This window comes from Macaca fascicularis, chromosome 3 (assembly GCF_037993035.2).
Source record: "Macaca fascicularis isolate 582-1 chromosome 3, T2T-MFA8v1.1".
NCBI classification, from domain to species: domain Eukaryota; kingdom Metazoa; phylum Chordata; class Mammalia; order Primates; family Cercopithecidae; genus Macaca; species Macaca fascicularis.
The window spans coordinates 160,709,171-160,728,504 of NC_088377.1; the positions used below are offsets into that span (position 1 = coordinate 160,709,171).

At 33.6% G+C, this 19,334-nt stretch overlaps 1 long non-coding RNA gene across 1 annotated transcript in view; it reads right to left on the bottom strand.

Annotated features, from left to right (window-relative positions):
- Positions 1-1,814: 1,814 nt before the first annotated feature.
- Positions 1,815-19,334, bottom strand: part of LOC135970222 (uncharacterized) — a 74,826-nt gene continuing 57,306 nt past the window's right edge. The window contains exon 3 of the long non-coding RNA XR_010585818.2: positions 1,815-2,941. This is a non-coding gene — a long non-coding RNA (uncharacterized lncRNA). The remainder of the gene's footprint in view (positions 2,942-19,334) is intronic.

A 19,334-nucleotide genomic window follows, 5' to 3' on the forward strand; every position in this document is an offset into this window, starting at 1 on the left:
TTGTTGTATTTCCATGTATTTGTAAAGTTTCCAAAGTTTCTGTTGGTATTGATTTTTAATTTTATTCCAATGTGATCTGAGAGGATGCTTAATATGATTTTAATTTTTTAATTGGTTCAGAATTCTTTCGTGGCCTAAAATTTGGTCAATTATGTACAATGTTCTATATAATAATGAGAAAAAAGTGTGTTCTGCCATTGTTTGATAAAATTTTCTGCAAATATCTGTCAGGTCAATTTGGAAAGCACCGTTTAAGTCCAATGTTTCTTTGTTGATTTTTTTCTAAATGACCTATCTAATGCTGAGAGTGGGGTATTGAAGTCTCTATTATTGAATTGATGTTTATCCATTTCTTTAAATCTAGTAATATTTACCTTATGGATTTGGGTGCTCCAGTGTGGGGGCATACATATTTTGAATTATAATATGCTTGATGTAGCAATTTCTTTACCATTATACAATGATCTTTTTTGTTCTTTTTTACTATTTTGACTTAAAGTATGATGCATTTGATACATACATAGCTACTCCTGCTTGCTTTTGGTTTTCCTTTGCATGGAATATATTTTTCCATTTCTTTGCTTTCAGTCTTTATGTATATTTATAAGAAAAATGTGTTTCTTTTTAGAAATATATTTTTTGTTTAATCCACTCACCTATTCTATATTATTTAGGTGGAAAATTTAATCCGTTTACCCTTAAGGTTCTTATTTCTATAGGAGATTTTATTCATATTATATTGTTAATTATTTTGTAGTTGTTTGGTATATTTTTTGTTTTGTTTTGTTTTCTCTCTCTTATTGTTTATCTGTTTGGTTTGCTTGTTTTCTGTCGTGGAACCAATGGAGTCCTTTCTTTTCCTCATTTGTGCATTTGAGTTACCAGTGAGTTTTATACTTTAGTGTGCTGCCATGATTATACTGTCAACCTGTCACCTCTAGGTTTAGGACTCCCTTGAGCAATTCTTACTAGGCCTGTTTTAGTGGTGGTGAATTCCTTCAGCATTTGCTTCTCTGGAAAAGACTATTTCTCCATTTATGAAGACTTTTTGCTGGCTTTATTATTGGGTGACAGTTTTATTCTTTTTTTTTTTTTTTTTTTTTTAAGTACTGTTTCTACATCATCCCATTCTCTCCTGGACTGTGAAATTTCTGCTGAGAAGTTCACTGCTACTTTGATAAGGACTTTAAAAAATAGGTGACTAAATGTTTTTCTATTGCAGTTTTTAGAAGTTTCTTTTTGTCATTGACTTTATACAGCTTGACTATAATGTGCTGTGAAAAAGACCTTATTGCATTGTATCTGTGAAATGTTGGGACTCCTATATCTGAATTGAGAAGTTTTCATTTGTTATTTTGTTTAATAGGTTATTCTTTCTTCACCTTGGGGGATAACAAAAATTCATACATTTGGTCACTTTATATGTCCTATATATCACAAAGGCTTTGTTCATTGTTCTTTTTTTATTTATCTTTGTCTAACTGGATTATTATAAAGACTTGTCTTTATGTTCTGAGATTCTTTCATTCTGCTTGAGCTACTCTATTATTAAAGCTTTCAAGTGTATTTTGTATTTCATTCATAAACTGTTCACTTCCAGAATTACCATTCTTTATGATACCTATCTCTTTGGTTAATATATTATTCATATCCTAATTTTTAAAATTTTCTTTGGATTATTCTTCCAAACTTTATTGTATCTCATTGAGCTTTTTCAGTCACATAATTATAAATACTTTTCTGTGACTTTTGTGGATTATTAAAAACTGGAATCTGTTGCTAGGGAATTGTTGTGTTCCTTTAGAGGTGTCAAATTTTCTTTCTTTTTAATGGTCACTATGTTCTTTCATTGGTATCTGCTCATCTGGTTTAATAAGGAACTCTTGATTATTTGAGTTTGTTTTCATACAGGAGGACTTTTTTCTTATGTTGTATCAAGAGTGGTGGTTGAGTAAGGCCCTTTGGATTTGATTTTGATGCCTGCAATGGTGTAGTCTCTGCATGATTTCTTCTGCTGTAAACAGTATCAGTAGTATCTGTGATTTTCTCAGTGGTTTAGAGTGCAGTTATTAGTGAAGGCTAAGGTAAAGCTTTGCTAGGCACAAGGAAGCCAGGTGGGCCAGTCTTTGGGCCCCAGGAATGGCAGTATTGGGCTGAGCATAGCTGTTCTCAGGCCTCAAGTCAGCATTCACTGGAACAGGTGTTAGCAGGGCTAGGTGGACCAACTCTTGGACATTCTGTTGGCTTCCTGAGATGCTGGTAGTATCAGTGATGGGCAAACCAAGTGAGTGGGTTTTTGGGTCACTGAGCATCCTGCACGGTGTGGTCAATGACAGCAGCAGTGGCAGGATGATCCTCTGGGTCTGAAGCAATGGATACTCGTGTTGGCAGTGGCTGCAATGTGGGGTCACCACCCACAGACCAAGGCATGCAGCTTTCAGCAGCTCATGGTGGGAATGTGGACCCCTGAGGGTCTCTCACTTACTTTTCCCTGCAATAGTGAATCCCTCTGGGCTCACAGCCAATCTCAGCCAAGCCAATCACTCACTTTCATATTCTTCTGTGTCACAGGTGTTTCCCATGACTTCTCTATTGGACTCTAGCATTCTATCCTAGATGTTGTGTTCAAGATGTGATTATTTATCATTTTGTTTCTTTTTTCTGGAGAAGGCAAGTGTCCGATGTCTCTAGTCAGCCATCCTGAGCCCCTTAATTCTTTTAATACACAGGTCAGTCCTGTGGTTTGAGTATTATCATTACTTTCATTTTTTGGAAGAGAAAATTAAATGTGGAGAAGCTAAGCTGAATGAGTTCACACAACTGCTAAGTGGTAGAGCCTGTATTAGAAGTCTTCCAGTCAGGATTTAAGGTCCTTGTTTTATTCTCCACAAGGTTGTATCTTTGTTTAATCTTTATTCCAATTGTTGTCTCCTTAATAAATCTGTTACAGACAAAGAGAATGAATTTTAGGGAAATCAAGTAACTTTTCTAAACTAAGCAATGACAAAGTTGTGATAACATATAAGTGACTCCAAATTCTACTACATTTTTTACCAGACCAGCATTTATGATGTACATCTTTTTATAAATGCATGTTTACGATTCAGTAATCTTAATTATGTTTTCCAAATGTAACAACTTTTGGATATTAAGATTACTTCTATGATACGATTCTTTGACAAAATATGCATACAGTTTGTTTCTTTGCTCTTAAGTTGAATCGGCAAATTCCTTGAAAAGTAGTTTTGGTGATTTGAAAAATTAGTGAAAAATACAGCCATTAGCTCATGCATTTTAAAAATTGAAACAGCCTGAAGTAAAATGTTCCTGGGATCACTCCTTCATTACATATTCTTAATTTTGGCAAGATGAATTTTTTATAAATGTTTAAAAATCCCAAAGGTTTCTCGAGGTTCAACTTATACTAGGTAGAATTTTTCTGAATTGCTTATCAGATAATAGTTGTACAATTAGAAACATATGTTTGCTTTGATTTTATGTCACTTTGTTTTCAAAGATAAAACATAAAACTCTGTTACCTGTGGAATTAATTGCTTTTGATGTAGCAAGTAATGTATGTTAAATAATAAATGTCCTCTGAGAATGTACTAAAAAAGGAATGAAAAAGGAATAAAAACTCATCTGAATTTCACATTGCTTTTAAGGTATTATTTCCCCTGAGTATTACAGTAGGCCTTCATTCAAATAGTTCTCTGCTCCTAAATTATATATATGAAGTTAAAATGTCATATATCTATTTATTTTAATATATATCCATATATATGACATGTATGAAAGTCTATTATATTGATAATAATTATTTTATGTTTTCATTACAAAAGAATTCATGTTATATATATCTAGTGCTACATAACAAATATTATTTTTACTTATAATTTTAATAATTATCTAAGAATTCAAGAAAATCTCAAAGAAAAAAGAGATTCAAAGATATTACCAATGAAGATTTCGTGTCGTATTAGATCATCCAGAATAAATTTTGATCATGTGACCAAAATACATTTCAGGACATACCACTTTTCATTTCAACAATGTGGCTTTGCTGCTTGACATATTTTATTTATTTGTAGAGTGTGGAGATCGCAAAGTGTAATTATCAGTTACAAATTGTAAAATCAAGGACAGGAAGTTAAACCATGAAGTGCCCTTCTGTAGAGCTTATTTTCACCACAGTAGGAACATTTTATGAGGATATAAAACAAGTGTATCTATAACTACCTTCCTATGCCATCTACAAAGCAGATAATCAATCTCTCCTATTCTATTCTATTCTATCCTATCCTATCCTATCCTATCCTTCTTTTTCCTCTCCTACTTTTAGCAATCCTTCGTCTGCCTTCTCCGATATTTTCTTCCTTCTTTAAAAAGCTTCCTCAAAAACAGCTCTCATCTTACATTTTCATGTTCTAATTTTTCTGACATTTTTATGTTTTAAAACTTCAGTGAGTAATTCTGAGAACTTATATCATGCTGGGAAATATTAAGAGCATCGTAAAATAAGTCCAATAAATGAAAAATTAACAATGACCATAGGGTAGATGTGGTATCTCTGTACATCTACTTCCTACTCTGCTAGGAATTACCCCACCAGAATTTGTATGTCTTATATAAAGAATGGTCATTATCTCTACCTATACTCAAGCCAGGAATATGGAATAATCTTCAAGTCTACCATCTCTTTCAGGTCTCTATAACATCAAAATTCATTTATTGTTATTTTTAAATTCTTAGTGCCTCTTGAATCTTCCCACTTTCAATACTTCTACCACAGACTACCACATCACCTCTTACCTGGATTACTATGGTAACTAGCCAATAAATGCCTGACTCAGAAAACTCTTTGAAGCCATTTCCCCATGAATCAGCCAAAGTGAGTTTTTGTCAAGCTAAATTATCATGCTTTTGCATCAATTAAACCATGAATCTATGTATATTATCTTCAAGGTAAATTTATAATTTTTTAAAATGGCAGTGCTGTCTGTACCAGTGATCCTCAACTGGGGTTGGTATCACTCCCCTGGGATGTATTTGGAAAAGTGTAAGATACCACCTCACACCTGTTAGGAAGGCCATTGGAAAAAAATAAAATGAAATATTTTAGTGACAATGCAGAGAAATTGAAACCAACTTTCTCACCAACAGGGCCCAAGGGTTTCAGTATTTCAATATTTCCCCTCATCCTCACTGAAACATTTCCTTTATTTTTTCCTTTATTTCTTTCTTTTTTTTATAATGAACTTTCTAACCGGTGTGAGGTGGTATCTTACTGTGGCTTTGACTTTCATTTCCCTGATGATTAGTGATATTGAGCAACTTTTTCTATGCCTTTTGGCCATTTGTATGTCTTCTCTGACGAAATGTCTTTTCAAAACCTTTGACCATTCTTTAATTGGGTTATTTGCTTTCTTATGTTATTGAGTTGTAGAAGCTCTTTATATATTTTGGATATTTATCCCTTGCAACATATATGATTTGCAAATATTATGTCTCATCGAGTAGGTAGCTTTTCCACTCTGTTCATTACTCTCTGCTGTGAAGAAGTTTTGGGTACAGTACTTCTTGTCTATTTTCACTTTTGTTATCTGTGCTGTGGGGTGCAGCCATTGTGGAAAACAGTATGGAGTTTCCCTCAAAAATTAAAAATAGAACTACCATGTGATCCAGAAGGCCCATTTCTGTGTCTTTATCCAAAAGAATTGAAATCAGGATCTCAAAGAGGTATTTATATTCCCACACTCATAGCAGCCCCATTATTCACAGCAGCCAAGAGATAGAAACAACCTGAATGTCCATCGGCAGATAATTAGATTTAAAAATTGTATACTTACATATGTACCATGGAATATAATTCAACCATCAAAAAGGAGGAAAATTATATCCTTTGCTACAACATTTTTGGATCTTGAGGGCACTATGCTAAGTGAAATAAGCCAGTCACACAAGGACAAATAAGGCATGATTACACCCCTGTGAGGTATATTGAACAGTCAAATTCATAGAAGCAGAAAGTAGAACAGTGGTTATCAGGGCATCGAGGGGAGAGAAAATGAAGGTTTGTCATTGAATAGGTATAGAGTTTCAGTCTAACAAGATTAAAACCCTCTAGGGCTCTGCTGTACAGCATCGTGCTTATAGTTAAAACTGGACACTTAAAACAGTTGTTAGGTGGGTGGATATCATGTTAGGTGTTTCTTTACCATAAGAAAGAGAAATAAATCAAGAATGTTAAATGTGTGGGATAGTCACATACCTTGAAAAAGTTTGTACTCTAAATGCCAATAGTAATAAATTGAAAAAGTTTGCAATGGCACATAAGATATAACATAATATATCTAGGAGAATAGATGTCAATTCTTTAGAAGAGTTGGATGGGATGTGATGAGTTAAAGCAAAGATATGTTCTATTTTTATATGCTAGGTTTTCAGCACTGGCACAATGTCAAGGAAATATCAGCTTGTATTTATGATTATTATTATCATTATTATATCTAAGTGATTTATCGGTATTTAAAGTGAAAAAAATATATGGAGTCCAAAGGAAAGACTAGAGAGTCATTTAAAAATATTCTGTGCAGATGTAAAATTAGATCTGCTCTGTCAACATGTGAGTTGACAGCGGAAACAGTCAATTAAGGAGAGAACAGGACATATTCCAGCTTTTAAAGAACAGTTACACTGAATAGAGGAGAAGAAAAGACTGGACATAAAAAAAAAGAGAGAGAGAGACAGGAAAGAAAATAAACCATGAAATTTTGGCAGGGTCAAAGAATCCATATGCTTCAATTTAAAGGATCAGTCATGCAACATGCTCCAGAAAGGAGAAAACATATGCAAGATTCAGAAAAAGTCTACATCATTATTGATGAGAATATGCTTTGCATTGAACAAATATTCCAAAAACTTTGTCAAATTTAGTTCCAAAAATCTGTCAAATTGGTAAGCATAAAGAGAGCAATTTTATGACAGTAAAATCTTAAGCATAAAGTGAAGGAATTAAAACAAAAACTTATTTTAAAATTTGGTGATAGGAAATAGTTGAAAGAAAGAATGTAGACAAAAAATTGAGAGAAAATGAGGAAATACATTTTTGTTTACTAGGGGTTGGTTTTGGAGGTGTAAATCTTCAGTCAACAAATATTTATGGGGGATTTAATTGTGACAGGCCCTGTTCAGGGCTCTGTATCACAGGCACATTTCTAACGGAGAAGCACAGAGAAATACAGAAACATACACACTCAAGGCCCCAAAGAATTGCCTCCTCGTTTATCTTTCAAATCCAGAAGGCATCACGTTCAAAACTGTCTGCTATAGCTCTATGAATATTACAGCACTGTTGGCACTCTAATGTACTCCCCAGACATTTCACCTGCCTTCTAGCAATAGTGCTTCCAGGATTGATAGAGAAAAAAAATATACCGCCTTGTTCTATGTCCTCTGTTTTGTCATTTATGGCCCCCCCTACAGTCCTAAAATATATGTCAGATAATTTTAGGCCGAGTAACTTATCTTTTATAGAATAAGATAGGAGACTAAAACAGTCACTTTTCTATAAAAATGATTTTTGGGTTTTCATGTCCATACCTCCAATTCTAATAATTTTCTAGGCTTTATGTTGCATTACTCTAGGATACCTTCTGTAGAGTATACTGTTTAACACTCATAAATAGTGAAACATCATTACAATAAAAAAACTCAATAAAAATTAGTAGTTTTACGGCCTATGCCAAATGCAGTATGTACAAAGATGGAGAAAACAGACTTGACCCCTGCTGTCATGGAGCTGGCAGTTTCATTGCTCAAGAAACACAAAAAAGCAAAATGCCCTTCATGAAGATTTCCTGAATCCCTATGACAGAGATAATTTTTCTTATAATTTGTTGCTCTTCATGTGTACTTATGTTAAAATATTTAATAATCTAACTTGCTGTTGATGTATTTATATGTTAATTATTCCTCATAGAATGTTTACTAGTAGATGGCTATGCCTAGAACATACTAAGTGTTTAATAATGCTAATTTAAAATTTCATACTATTCATATATTTCATTGTATAAAATAAACCACAATTCACTTTTAAATTACTAAGAAATTAAGGAGTTTGGGTCTCAGAAATATTCTCAAGTCTAGTAAAAGCAAGTTCATAAGTATTCACAGCAAGATATTTCAAAGTTTTTTGCTATGTTACAATTTTATATTTTCGATTAAACACAAGGAACAGAAATACAGACCTTAATAATACCCTTATCTTACGGTGGGATAATCAAAAGCAGACAGGAGAGTGTTGGATTCTAGTAGCATTGGTTGTTAATACATTGTTCCTAAAACTTGAAGAAAGTGTTGTGGGACTACTGCAGATTTAAGAGTCGGGCTTATTTATAGTGGTAAGTTTCACCCATTGAGCAGTGACTATTAAACAATATATTTTTACTGTTCAGAAATATGACAGAATTTTGCCACTTCCAAATTACAGCCCTTCCCATAGATACTATAGACATATTACTTAATAATTAAGTCCTGTTCTACAGAGTTGTCTGCGAAAAAAGTTTATGGATTGAGTTATAGGAAAATATGTAGTGCCAGGAAGTTGAAATAACTCTTTTATCTTTGTTTGCATGCAGAATTTTTATCTTTGTTCATATGCAGAATTTTTAGATCCAATAAGATAGTCACAGAAATATAATGTCATTCTTATTATGCAAATAAACAGCTTATTAAATGTTATTCTTCTTATTTTCTCAATGTTGGGAGAAGCTTCAAATATGGAGAACAAAGTAATAGGTTACAAGGCACTCCATAATATAAAATGAGATGGAGGTCCACCTCATTCTTTAAGGACTTATGAAGGAGCTGAAGAAAACTGGTTCTACTAAGATTAGTTAATAACCCCGTTCAGCTTATAAAAATGGTTGAATGGTCTAGGAGAGTTCTCCTTAGAGACAATGTTAATGTGCTAGTTTCTTCTCCCTCAATGAGCAAGGAAATAATGCCCACCTTCTCCTCAATTTGAAACTCATCAGAAAGATTCTTCAAAGGAAATACATGGACTCACAAAGCTTGATATGTGTACCCTAGAGTTTGAAGAACAAAAGGTATCACGTTTGACTGAAGTATGAAGACTTAAACAGTCAGAAGCTATGGTTAAACCTACCCCTGTCTTCAGGAAGAATGAAAAAAAAATGTAACTGTTTGTTAACTTTCCATTCGTGGAGCAAGGTGCGTGTCTCTAGGGCCTAGTCCCTGAGAGGGAAGGCAGAGATAAGAGTGACTCATCTTAGAAGCATCTCGTTCAAGAGAATACATAAAAGTTTACCAGTGGAAGGGTGGATGACTGAAACCCCAGATGTTCAGGAAAGAATCCTAAGTGTCTATAGCAGAGGACAAAGAGAAATTATCTGCTCCAAAGCAAATATATTCAAACATTTTCAACTGGAGATAGCAGAGAATCTCCATAAGTGACTCACCAAATGGAGCACAGCCATAGCATATGAACACAAGACTGGACTCCGCCTCAAATTCCCTACCCAACACCAACTCTATCCCTCACCCAGACATTGGAAGAGTCAGAAACAGTAGTCTATGAGCAAAGGATTAAGTACAATAAGAAGAGAAAGGGTCAGCTGAGCAATCTTGCCATAATTTTTCAAGCAAGTGTTGAAACTGTGTGGAGAGGAAGGCTTTAAATGAGAAAAACCTGGAAGTCTTGATAATATTGTGGATTCTATTGATCACTTAAATATGAGTATTATGTGGCTTAAGAGGATTTTTCCATTTATTTTTATTTATTTATTTTAAATTTTACTTTATGTTCTGGGAAACATGTGCTGAACATTCAGGTTTGTTACATACGTATACATGTTCCATGGTGGTTTGCTACACCCATCAACCCGTCATCTAGGTTTTAGGACCCGCACGCATTAGGTGTTTGTCCTATGCTCTCCCTCCTCTTTCCGCCCACACTCCAAGAGGCCCCAGTATGTGATGTTCCCCTCCCCATGTACATGTGTTCTAGTTGTTCAACTCTCACTAATGAGTGAGAACAAGCAGTGTCTGGTTTTCTGTTCCTGTGTTAGTTTGTTGAGGATGATGGTTTCCAGCTTCATCCATGTGCCTGCAAAGGACATGAACGCATTCATTTTATGGTTGTAGGCTTAAAAAGATTGAAAAGATTATGGAAACATTCCAACATTTAATCCAGCAGCAGGAAAGGAGAAATCCAGAGAGAAGACATAAATGGTCAATAGCAGGGAAGATAAGGAGAGTTGTATTTTCATCCTACTCAGTCCAAATTATTTAATTAAGCCATTACACAACTGAGGAAGTCAAAGTGATTGTTTTTCCAAAATGTACGATTCATAAGAGTTATTGGAAAATTTGAATGTTTATAATCATATAGTTATTGTTTTACTTTCCTTAACATTTTAGATAAGGCATTTATGTATTTATTTATTTTTGCTGTCTTCTTTAAAAAATAAATTTTATTATGTATATTTAAGGTGTACATATAATGCTATAAAATACACATATATTAAAATGGTTGTTATAGTGAAACAAATGAACACATCAGTCATCTCAGTTTTTAATATCAAAATAGAGAATATAGTTGAGCATTTGCCATTTTTGGCTAAATTGTGTATTTTTTAAAACTGCACACTCGAAAAGACCATGGATTTAACTCAAATTATCATAGATTCTGAAATTTGCACAGCATACAATTAGTTTCTTTTAAGTATTTATTTAAAATATTTGTAAATATAGAAATTTAACAAGTAAAATATGTATTTATTCCATATTAAAGTATAATATACTCATCAAAAATGTTGCCCTATAATGTATGGAAAAATCACACACTGCGCACACTTTACTGTTAAAGAATAACACTACTGTTAAGGAATATAGGAACCAACTGCATTCGTCAGGGTTCAACCATGGGACAGAAAATATTCAGTAATTGGAATAAAAGAAAATGCAACATGGAGAATTATTCAGAAGCAGGAAGGGATTTACTCTAAAGAATAGAGAAGTATAGACAGCAGTCACTATTGCTAAGGTGGAGGCAGAGCCCCCAAGGAACCAATAAATCTCGAAGATTCCCTTCCTTCAGTGGCCTGGCCATTCAGGCCTCATTGCAGACAGCACAACTCTGGCTCTGGATGACAGATTTTGCTAAGGTGCTTCAAGGAAGCAGAGGTGTCCTGTGAGGCTCCTGTGGAACTGACTGGGACGCTGCTGGAACTCCCTGGAGCAAACGCCACTGGCTGCCTTTCCTGCATGCAGCTAACACACAGTAGGAGAAAAAAGGAAATGAGCACACTAGAATCAAGTCCCATTCTACTCCTGTGTCCCACCAGCGCCATCTACTGACAAACCTTAAGCGTCTTGCCAGTTGGCATAGGAGGAATGTATATTTTTAAAATGTTTTTAATTGAAACAATGGAGTTCGGAAAGGCCAAGAAAAATGAATTTGGAGCTGAGAAGCAAGAAGGCAATAACTCACATGACAACATTTATGATGGAAAATGTATGAAATCTGGAAAGATCACAGGTAGATGGATACCTACATAGGCAGACGTAGATATTAAATATTTTGGCATATGGGAAATAGTAGAAACTATTACATAATGTTTTAAATAATATACTGTTCATTAAAGGCAATTAATATGGTATAAAATGTTATTTATTATTTTCACAACTGAAAAAGAAGTGGAAACAGGAGAAGGACTAGCATCAACAGTAAGGATTTCTATAAAATAAAATAAGCTTCCATTTTAATAAGACACACATCATTAGGAAAAATTATACTACCCTATTCTCAGTTATATTTTGGACTGGAAAAAAAATCTTTAGGATTTTCAGGAATCTCCAGATTTAACTCACCAAGTTCATGAAAATTGATATCACCAACCCAATATTTTCTCTACCAGAATTGCCTTATTTGAAAGACTGTGTCTGAACTTAGACCCAGTGTAACTGATTTTATGAAGAAAAAGAAGTATATATATAACAGATTCTGTTAAATTCTAAGAGTTGTGGAGTATGTCAGAATCTTTTCATTGTTTCTGTGTCCAGCCATAGTCTATTAAAACAGCTTTTCTCAAAGTGTGATCTTGGGACCAGCAGCATCACTGTCACCCAGGAACTTACTAGGTCAGGTTGTGTCCTGACCTCAGTCTCTGAGGTCAGGCCCCAACCAAGACCTCCTGGATGAGGCATTTTGAGGATTGGGCCCATTAATCTGTATTTTCAGAATATATCTAGGTAATTCTCATGCAAGCCAAAGTTTGAGAACCACTGATGAGTTTCTCTATCATGTTATTGGCAATTCCTCCAGATTTATAAAATATTTAATGAATATATCTTTTTAGAAGTCTACTTGAATATAGTTTATTCTGAAGGTTGCTTCTTCTGGTAGAGTTTCTCATGTATATCTGTCTTGCCCATTGAATGAACATATGAGAAGTACTGCAGTTACCTGAAGGTTATTATGTGTGGACAAAAATAACATGTAGTTGACTGGAGTTTAAACATTAGAAATAGAGCAAATATTATTACTTGAAATTTACTAACACTAAAATAAATGAAAACCTTATTCTGGTGTTTAAACTATGTATTTTAGCTCTGTTATTTTATAAATAAAGGTTTCAAATTATATATATATATATGTAATTTTATATACAAAAACATATAGTACATTATTCTCATTTCAAAAGAAATGTGCAACTTAGTGTTCGGCAACCCAAATCTTTTGAATTTTTGCCATTTGGAGCACTGAAGTAAATCAAAAACTAATGAAAAATTCAATACTGTAACACATTTAAGTTAAGCAATATGTAAATTCAGATTTTTGTTTTTCTGCTGGAAAAATCCCCCTCAACACTTTAAGATCCACCACCATATCCTACAAGTATCATCCTACTAAGTAGTACTTTTTACTTTTAGTTGGTAATCAAATAGATATACAATTCTATAAGCTAATGGCACCAAGCTACTTAAAGCAGATATTAGTAAAACCAATTCTATATTCCAGATGAATTTTTTTTATCTCCAAAATTGTATTTTAATTTAAACCTTTTTATATCACTTGCTAGGAAACTAAAATTTTTCATGTAATATTCAGATTGGTTATATAGGTATACATCTCAGGCATTACACTCAAAACAGATGTAATATACACTAATAATTTGTTCAAGAATCTCCTTATCTACGCAGTATCTGGTTACAGGGAAAGCACTATTCCCTCTAGATTTATTTTATCTTAATATTTGGTGTTATGGGCAGAAGACCAAGTTGACTCCCAAATCTGAGATCACATATCTTTTGTGGTTACTGTAATCTCCATTTAATAAACTTCACCAGATTCTGCACTGAGCAATGTCCACATGCACACAGAAAATCAGTTGTACTCTGTCTAGTGTCAGCTTCTCAGAGTCCAGACTCAAGTCTCATGTGCGTAAGTCTCACCATTTGTGCATGGAAACTAATCTTAGCTACCAATGATTTACATAATCACAAATGAAATATATTTTGTTGTTGTTATTTTTGTTTTTGACATTGCTCAAAGCAAACAAGATATATTTATTATATGGTTCAGAGTAAGACAGAGCTATCATTCTAAGGAACTGAGTTCTTAAAATAGTTTAAAAAAGGGAAGTACTTTTTTGGCTACTAGATTTGGAAAAAGAATCTTTTTGATTTTTATTCAATTTGTGGAGCTGTTTCTACTGTTCTATTCAGTAAGATTTTAGCATCATAACAGAAATTCAGCCCCTGAGGTCAGGAAATCAGGTTTCCATGGTAAAACTTCCTCTGATGGTATTTTGCAGACATTAATAGGAATTCTGGACTTTCTATAGCACAGGTTTTGAAGAACATAACAGGAACTTACATATCTAACTTACCTGTAGACATCTGAAGGCAATACACATTAAAGAATTTGCCTGTTAGTTGAGTGTGTTCTCTCTGACTGGTATTAACACAAGGATGATAGATTTTCTCCAGCCAGTTTTCATGTCACTACCTTAATTTCAAAACTGTTTTCTTTTCAATAGGCCTATATATCTGCTCTTGTTCCAAAATGCATTTCACTTTCATGTGTATTTCTAGATAGCAGAACTACAAATAGAACTACAAAGGTTCTATTTTTCTGTATTAAAATTCACAAAATGCTGCATTTTGAGAATGAAAAAGCTGAAGTAATAATGTTTGTCCAGAAATTAAGATCATCATCACCTCTAGCAGAACTGGAATCATCTAACAGCTGTTGTTGTCATATAAACTTTGCCCTAAAATTTATCCGTGTGTCAGAGCCAGATTCTTATTGGAAGTCAGCGTGCCTGCTGTCAAAATTTACGATGTGTGTGCGTGTGTGTCTCTGTGTGTGTGTGTTTTCTTTTCTGTCTTTGTAATTCCAGTCTTCAACTTTCATTTTAATTTTTTTTCTTTCTAACTTGCTGTGGCATGAGTTGTATGCAGTTTCTTGTGCAATGCCCTGCTGTTTCTTTAAACGTTCAAGTCTGTTTCCCCAGCAATATACTTTTAAGAAATATTTCGAAGATATGTGTTTAAACAATAAAAATGTACAAATTCACCTTCAGAATGTATTGCCTAAAGAATTATCTATCTATCTATCTATCTATCTATCTATCTATCTATCTATCTATCTATCTATCTATCTATCTATCTATCTCTATATCTATCTATCTGTCTATCTATCTATCTATCTATCTATCTATCTATCTATCTATCTATCTATTTATCTATCTGACTGTCTGTCTGTCTGTCTATCTATCTATCTATCTATCTACCTACCTACCTATGTGATCATCAAGACAATTTAACCGCAATGGTTTCCTTTTGGGTTTACAACAGTAATGAGAAACAGAGCTTGGAGAAACACTTCACTATGTGGCTCTTTGAAATTTTTTGTTATTTGATTTGTGAAGTATTTTAGAAATTTAAAATAAAATTTAAAAAAATATACATAGGAGAAAATAGTTCAAGAAAATAAATCAATATAGTATAATCAGTTCAAGTAATACATCAAAGATGGCTTTAAACCTTTCTGTTTGTGACTTCTCTTTCTAGCATGGTCAGACTTCCTATGTGAAGGTCTTTCTAGAGGGAATGTGGCAAGCCTGAACTTTTATTCTGGCTTAGGATATGGTAATTTGGAGTATTTAATAAATAGATGAGATAAATGTATAATATATTGTTTCTCTCCATTTATTTATGTGTGTGTGTGTGTAACTATTAGGCCTACCCTATTAAGTGATATATATACTTACATCTTTCATATACATTTTTGAGGGGGTGGATCCCATCTAACTCATCGTGAACTGAGAGGGATAAAGTAAATCTTACTACCAGTGGGTTTCTATTTCTCTTTGTATTTTTTTAAACAAATTGTTTCCTGACTGTTGGTACAATTTGATGTTTGTAAGTTTTGTTACATCACAATTATGACTTGCATTTTTAGCATTATAAAAGTGTTCTGCTTTTCTTGTTTAATTCTTCCTGGCCTGAAATTCTGTTAACCTGTTTGGTATTCCAATTACATCTCCTGCCTAACGTTTAGCACACTTTTAGATTTAAGTATAAAATACAACAGGAAGGTGCTCAAATCCCAAAAGTGAAGCTAGACACACTTTTGCAAAGTGATCACACCTATGTTACTCCCAAGCTTATCAAGATATCCAGCATTGTCAGCACCTGAGACACCTTTCTATATGCATTCAACAGGCTATATCATTATTTTACCTAGTTGGCAAGTTTGGGCTTGTATGCTATGTAACATGGCAAGTCAATCTCATAGTTATGAAACCACTCTTGGTCTTCTTTAGCTATACAGTAGATCTACTGTGGTGATATTACGTAGTGATATTACATGGTATGCTGCATCCATGGATTAAAAACCTTTGGTAGTGGTGCTGACTGAGGCCACAGCATTGAAGAAAAGTGCAATTGTGCAAACATGTGAATTTCTCTAGGTAATTTGCTTCTCTTCTTTGTAAATAAGGGCTTCGATGTAATCTATGTTATCATTTGATGAAAAGCTTCTTAATGGAAGTACAGTGTTGGGGATCATCATTGCTTTCTGTTGGCAAGTTGTACATTTGGTAGCAGCAGTTCAGAAACACAGTAGCTGCCTCAATTCCAGTCTTCTACATTTCAGTTCTTTAATTCTTCTTCCTTGCAGGCCTTTGACTAGCTGGATAATGAACTTGTTAACATTCACAAGTTGAGTTGACTTTCAAAATGGGTAATCAGGTTACTGGGAATTTTACTTACTGGGAATTTTTTGCTTCACTACTATCTTTAAAGGCCACTTTTGAGTGGGAATTTAGTATAGTTCCAGCCTACTTACTAAGCCGCCTTACTCAAAAACACAGTTGGAGATTTTCCTTTTCTGTTATCTGGTCACAAATGATGTCCCAAGATGACATATTGCTATATTGGTGCAATATCTTGTGCAATATTGGTGAATATCATGGATATTTAGGCTACTGGCTCATGTGACTTGCTTGTGTTTTGTTTTCCGGTCTTAGTAAAGTTTGTTCCAGGATGTACTCTTTTACCTTATGTTGAAGTATGGCTATCCTACTCAATTTTATAACTCCATGAGTTTAAGAAAAGCCAGCTCATGATGAGTACTACTTTCCATGTTGTTCCTTAGTGTTTCATGTCAAGAGGTCTTTCTCTACCTGCATCCAGTAACGTGCCAGTAACTGCTTTTCAAAACTTGTGTAATTCTCTGCTGCAGATGGCATGCCATTGTTATAAGATGTAGTGGTCTACTTAATATTTCCTCCATTTGTCTAAAATGCACCAGCCAGTACACTCCTTTCCAAGAGTGTACTTGAAAGAGTAAATATGTTTTCTACAAATATAATTAGGCTTGCAGTGGATTTTAAATTATGTTAGGAAAAATTGGCAGCCTTATGATAGTAAGTAGTCCATTCTATTAAACTGGCATTTATCCTAGCATTTCTGTATATTCTTAAACAGAACCATAATACCTCAAAGTGTGTATTGTTATTATGGATAGTATTCTGCTTTCTAATATGTTTTCTAGGAAATTATTGCTGATATATGATAATACTATTAATATTATTGATTTATGTTAGTTGAGTTTTTATCTGGAGAGTGAGTTGAATGCTTTATTTGTTGTAGACTGACACCATCCCAGATTACATTGACAAATGTTATAAAAATCGTTTCACTGTCTTATGCCAGAAGCTTACCTGTGGGCCATCTACTATAGGTGATTGAATCTTCATTGCCATCAGGATGGAAAATGATCCAGACACAAAATCCAGTATTAGCTTCTGCTGTTTTTAATGACTCCATTTTTGGTAATACTTGCCTTGCCAAAATGATGGTGTCCAGTAAGTAGATGATAATAAATATGCAATATTGTATTGAAGAATTGACAGCTATAGAATGGGGATGAAGGAAGCAGGTTTGGACAGGAGGAAAAGTGTTACTAAGCATCCCAAATGAAGGATGAAGGGTTTAGATTACCTGATGAAGATCTCTGGATCTTCCAGACTCTTTTAAAGTTATTCTGAGTTGGAGAAAAGAGGCTGTTATTGTATATTGCTACCTTAAATAGTCACTGGATATAGGCTTCTCATGGAATAGACATGGTTTTAGGCAAATTAGTTGTTTTTCAATTGAGGCACCTTGCAAAGGAATTGAACATTGAAAGTTATCTTCTGGAAGCAATCTCACTAGCTAGGGCAGTAAGTTTTTTTATAAAGGGGGATCTGTGAAGCCTATTATAGTGTATTCATTACATATATATTGAATTTTGTATCTGTAATTACATACACATATAACACAATACAGCAATTTTTTCTGATAGTTTTTATTTGTGAGGTAATTCATTTTGCTAGTGTTTTTTGTCATTTTCTTTGTAGAACATTTTTATAGATCCTGTGCTAGTTCTTTCTTTTCTTAAAAGTTTTCATTGAAAGAATTTGTTTTTTCTCATTCAGATGTTTTCTAAGTCTTTCTTATTATTAGGAACTGGTAAGTTAAACATATCTGGATAGCTCATTTTCACAATGCCAAAGTTCGTTCGTTCTTAGTAACCACAAACACACACTGCTTCCTGCAAATATGGCTTGTTATGTGAATTTTAGTCTATGTAAATCTTACTGCCTTTATCTGAAATTAACTGGGCTGGAAGAGCTCCTGCCAACATCCTGAACACTTTATATTTTCTAATCTTACTGCCTTTATCTGAAATTAACTGGGCTGGAAGAGCTCTGCCAACATCCTGCACACTTTATATTTTCTACGTCTTGCAACTCGTTTGCCTTTAGGCCATATTCTCTCCTCAGAAATTATATTTTGTCATCTACTTTAGCTAAGTTCAGCATCAGTAAACTATCCTCAGTTTTTCTCCTATTCAGTACATGTGTATTTTGAATAAATATCCTTGCTTTTGACAGTCATTAATGTATTATGGTTTCATAAAAAAATAAGCTTGGATTTTTTATCTTTCACATTCTTATACTTTTGAGCGATTTCTAGGAGGAGAAAGAAAAATTGTTCAATTTTCCAACCCGTATAAATTCTGGAAATCAACTAAATCCTATATTAAAATAAACTTCTTAAAAGTCTTTCTACGAATATAATTAGGCTTGCAGTGGATTCTAAATTATGTTGGGAAAAATTGGCAGGCTTACAATAGTACGTAGTCCATTCTATTAACTTGGCATTTATCCTAGCATTTCTTTATATTCTTAAACAGACTCATAATACCTCAAAGAGTGTATTTTTGTTATGGATAGTATTCTGCTTTCTACTATGTTTTCTAGGAACTTATTGGTGATATGTGATAATACTATTATTGATTTTTGTTGGTTGAGTTTGTATCTGGAGAGTGTGTTGAATGCTTTATTTGTTGTAGATTAATACTCTTGCTTTTCCTAAGACATTTTATTTCCCTTAGAATCATGCTTCTACTTCTCTCATTTTTCTTCCTCTGAGATTATATTGAACAATTGTATATCATCTTGTTATCATGTTCTGTTCGTGTTGAACAATAGTGGACATTCCAGTGTTGTTACTGATTTGAAAAGGGATTACATGTATACTTAACTCTGATGTTTCTATAATATGTTGGTAGCTATATTAGATAAAGAGAATTCCTACTCAAATTTACTTATTCTGTGCATTATTAAATATTTTAGATGTTGAAATGATGTGAAATACATTTGGGACCTTAATTTATAATTCATTTCTTAACTAATTAATGGTAAAATATATTGATAAAAGTTCCTGTTATTAAGATAACATTCAAATATCTG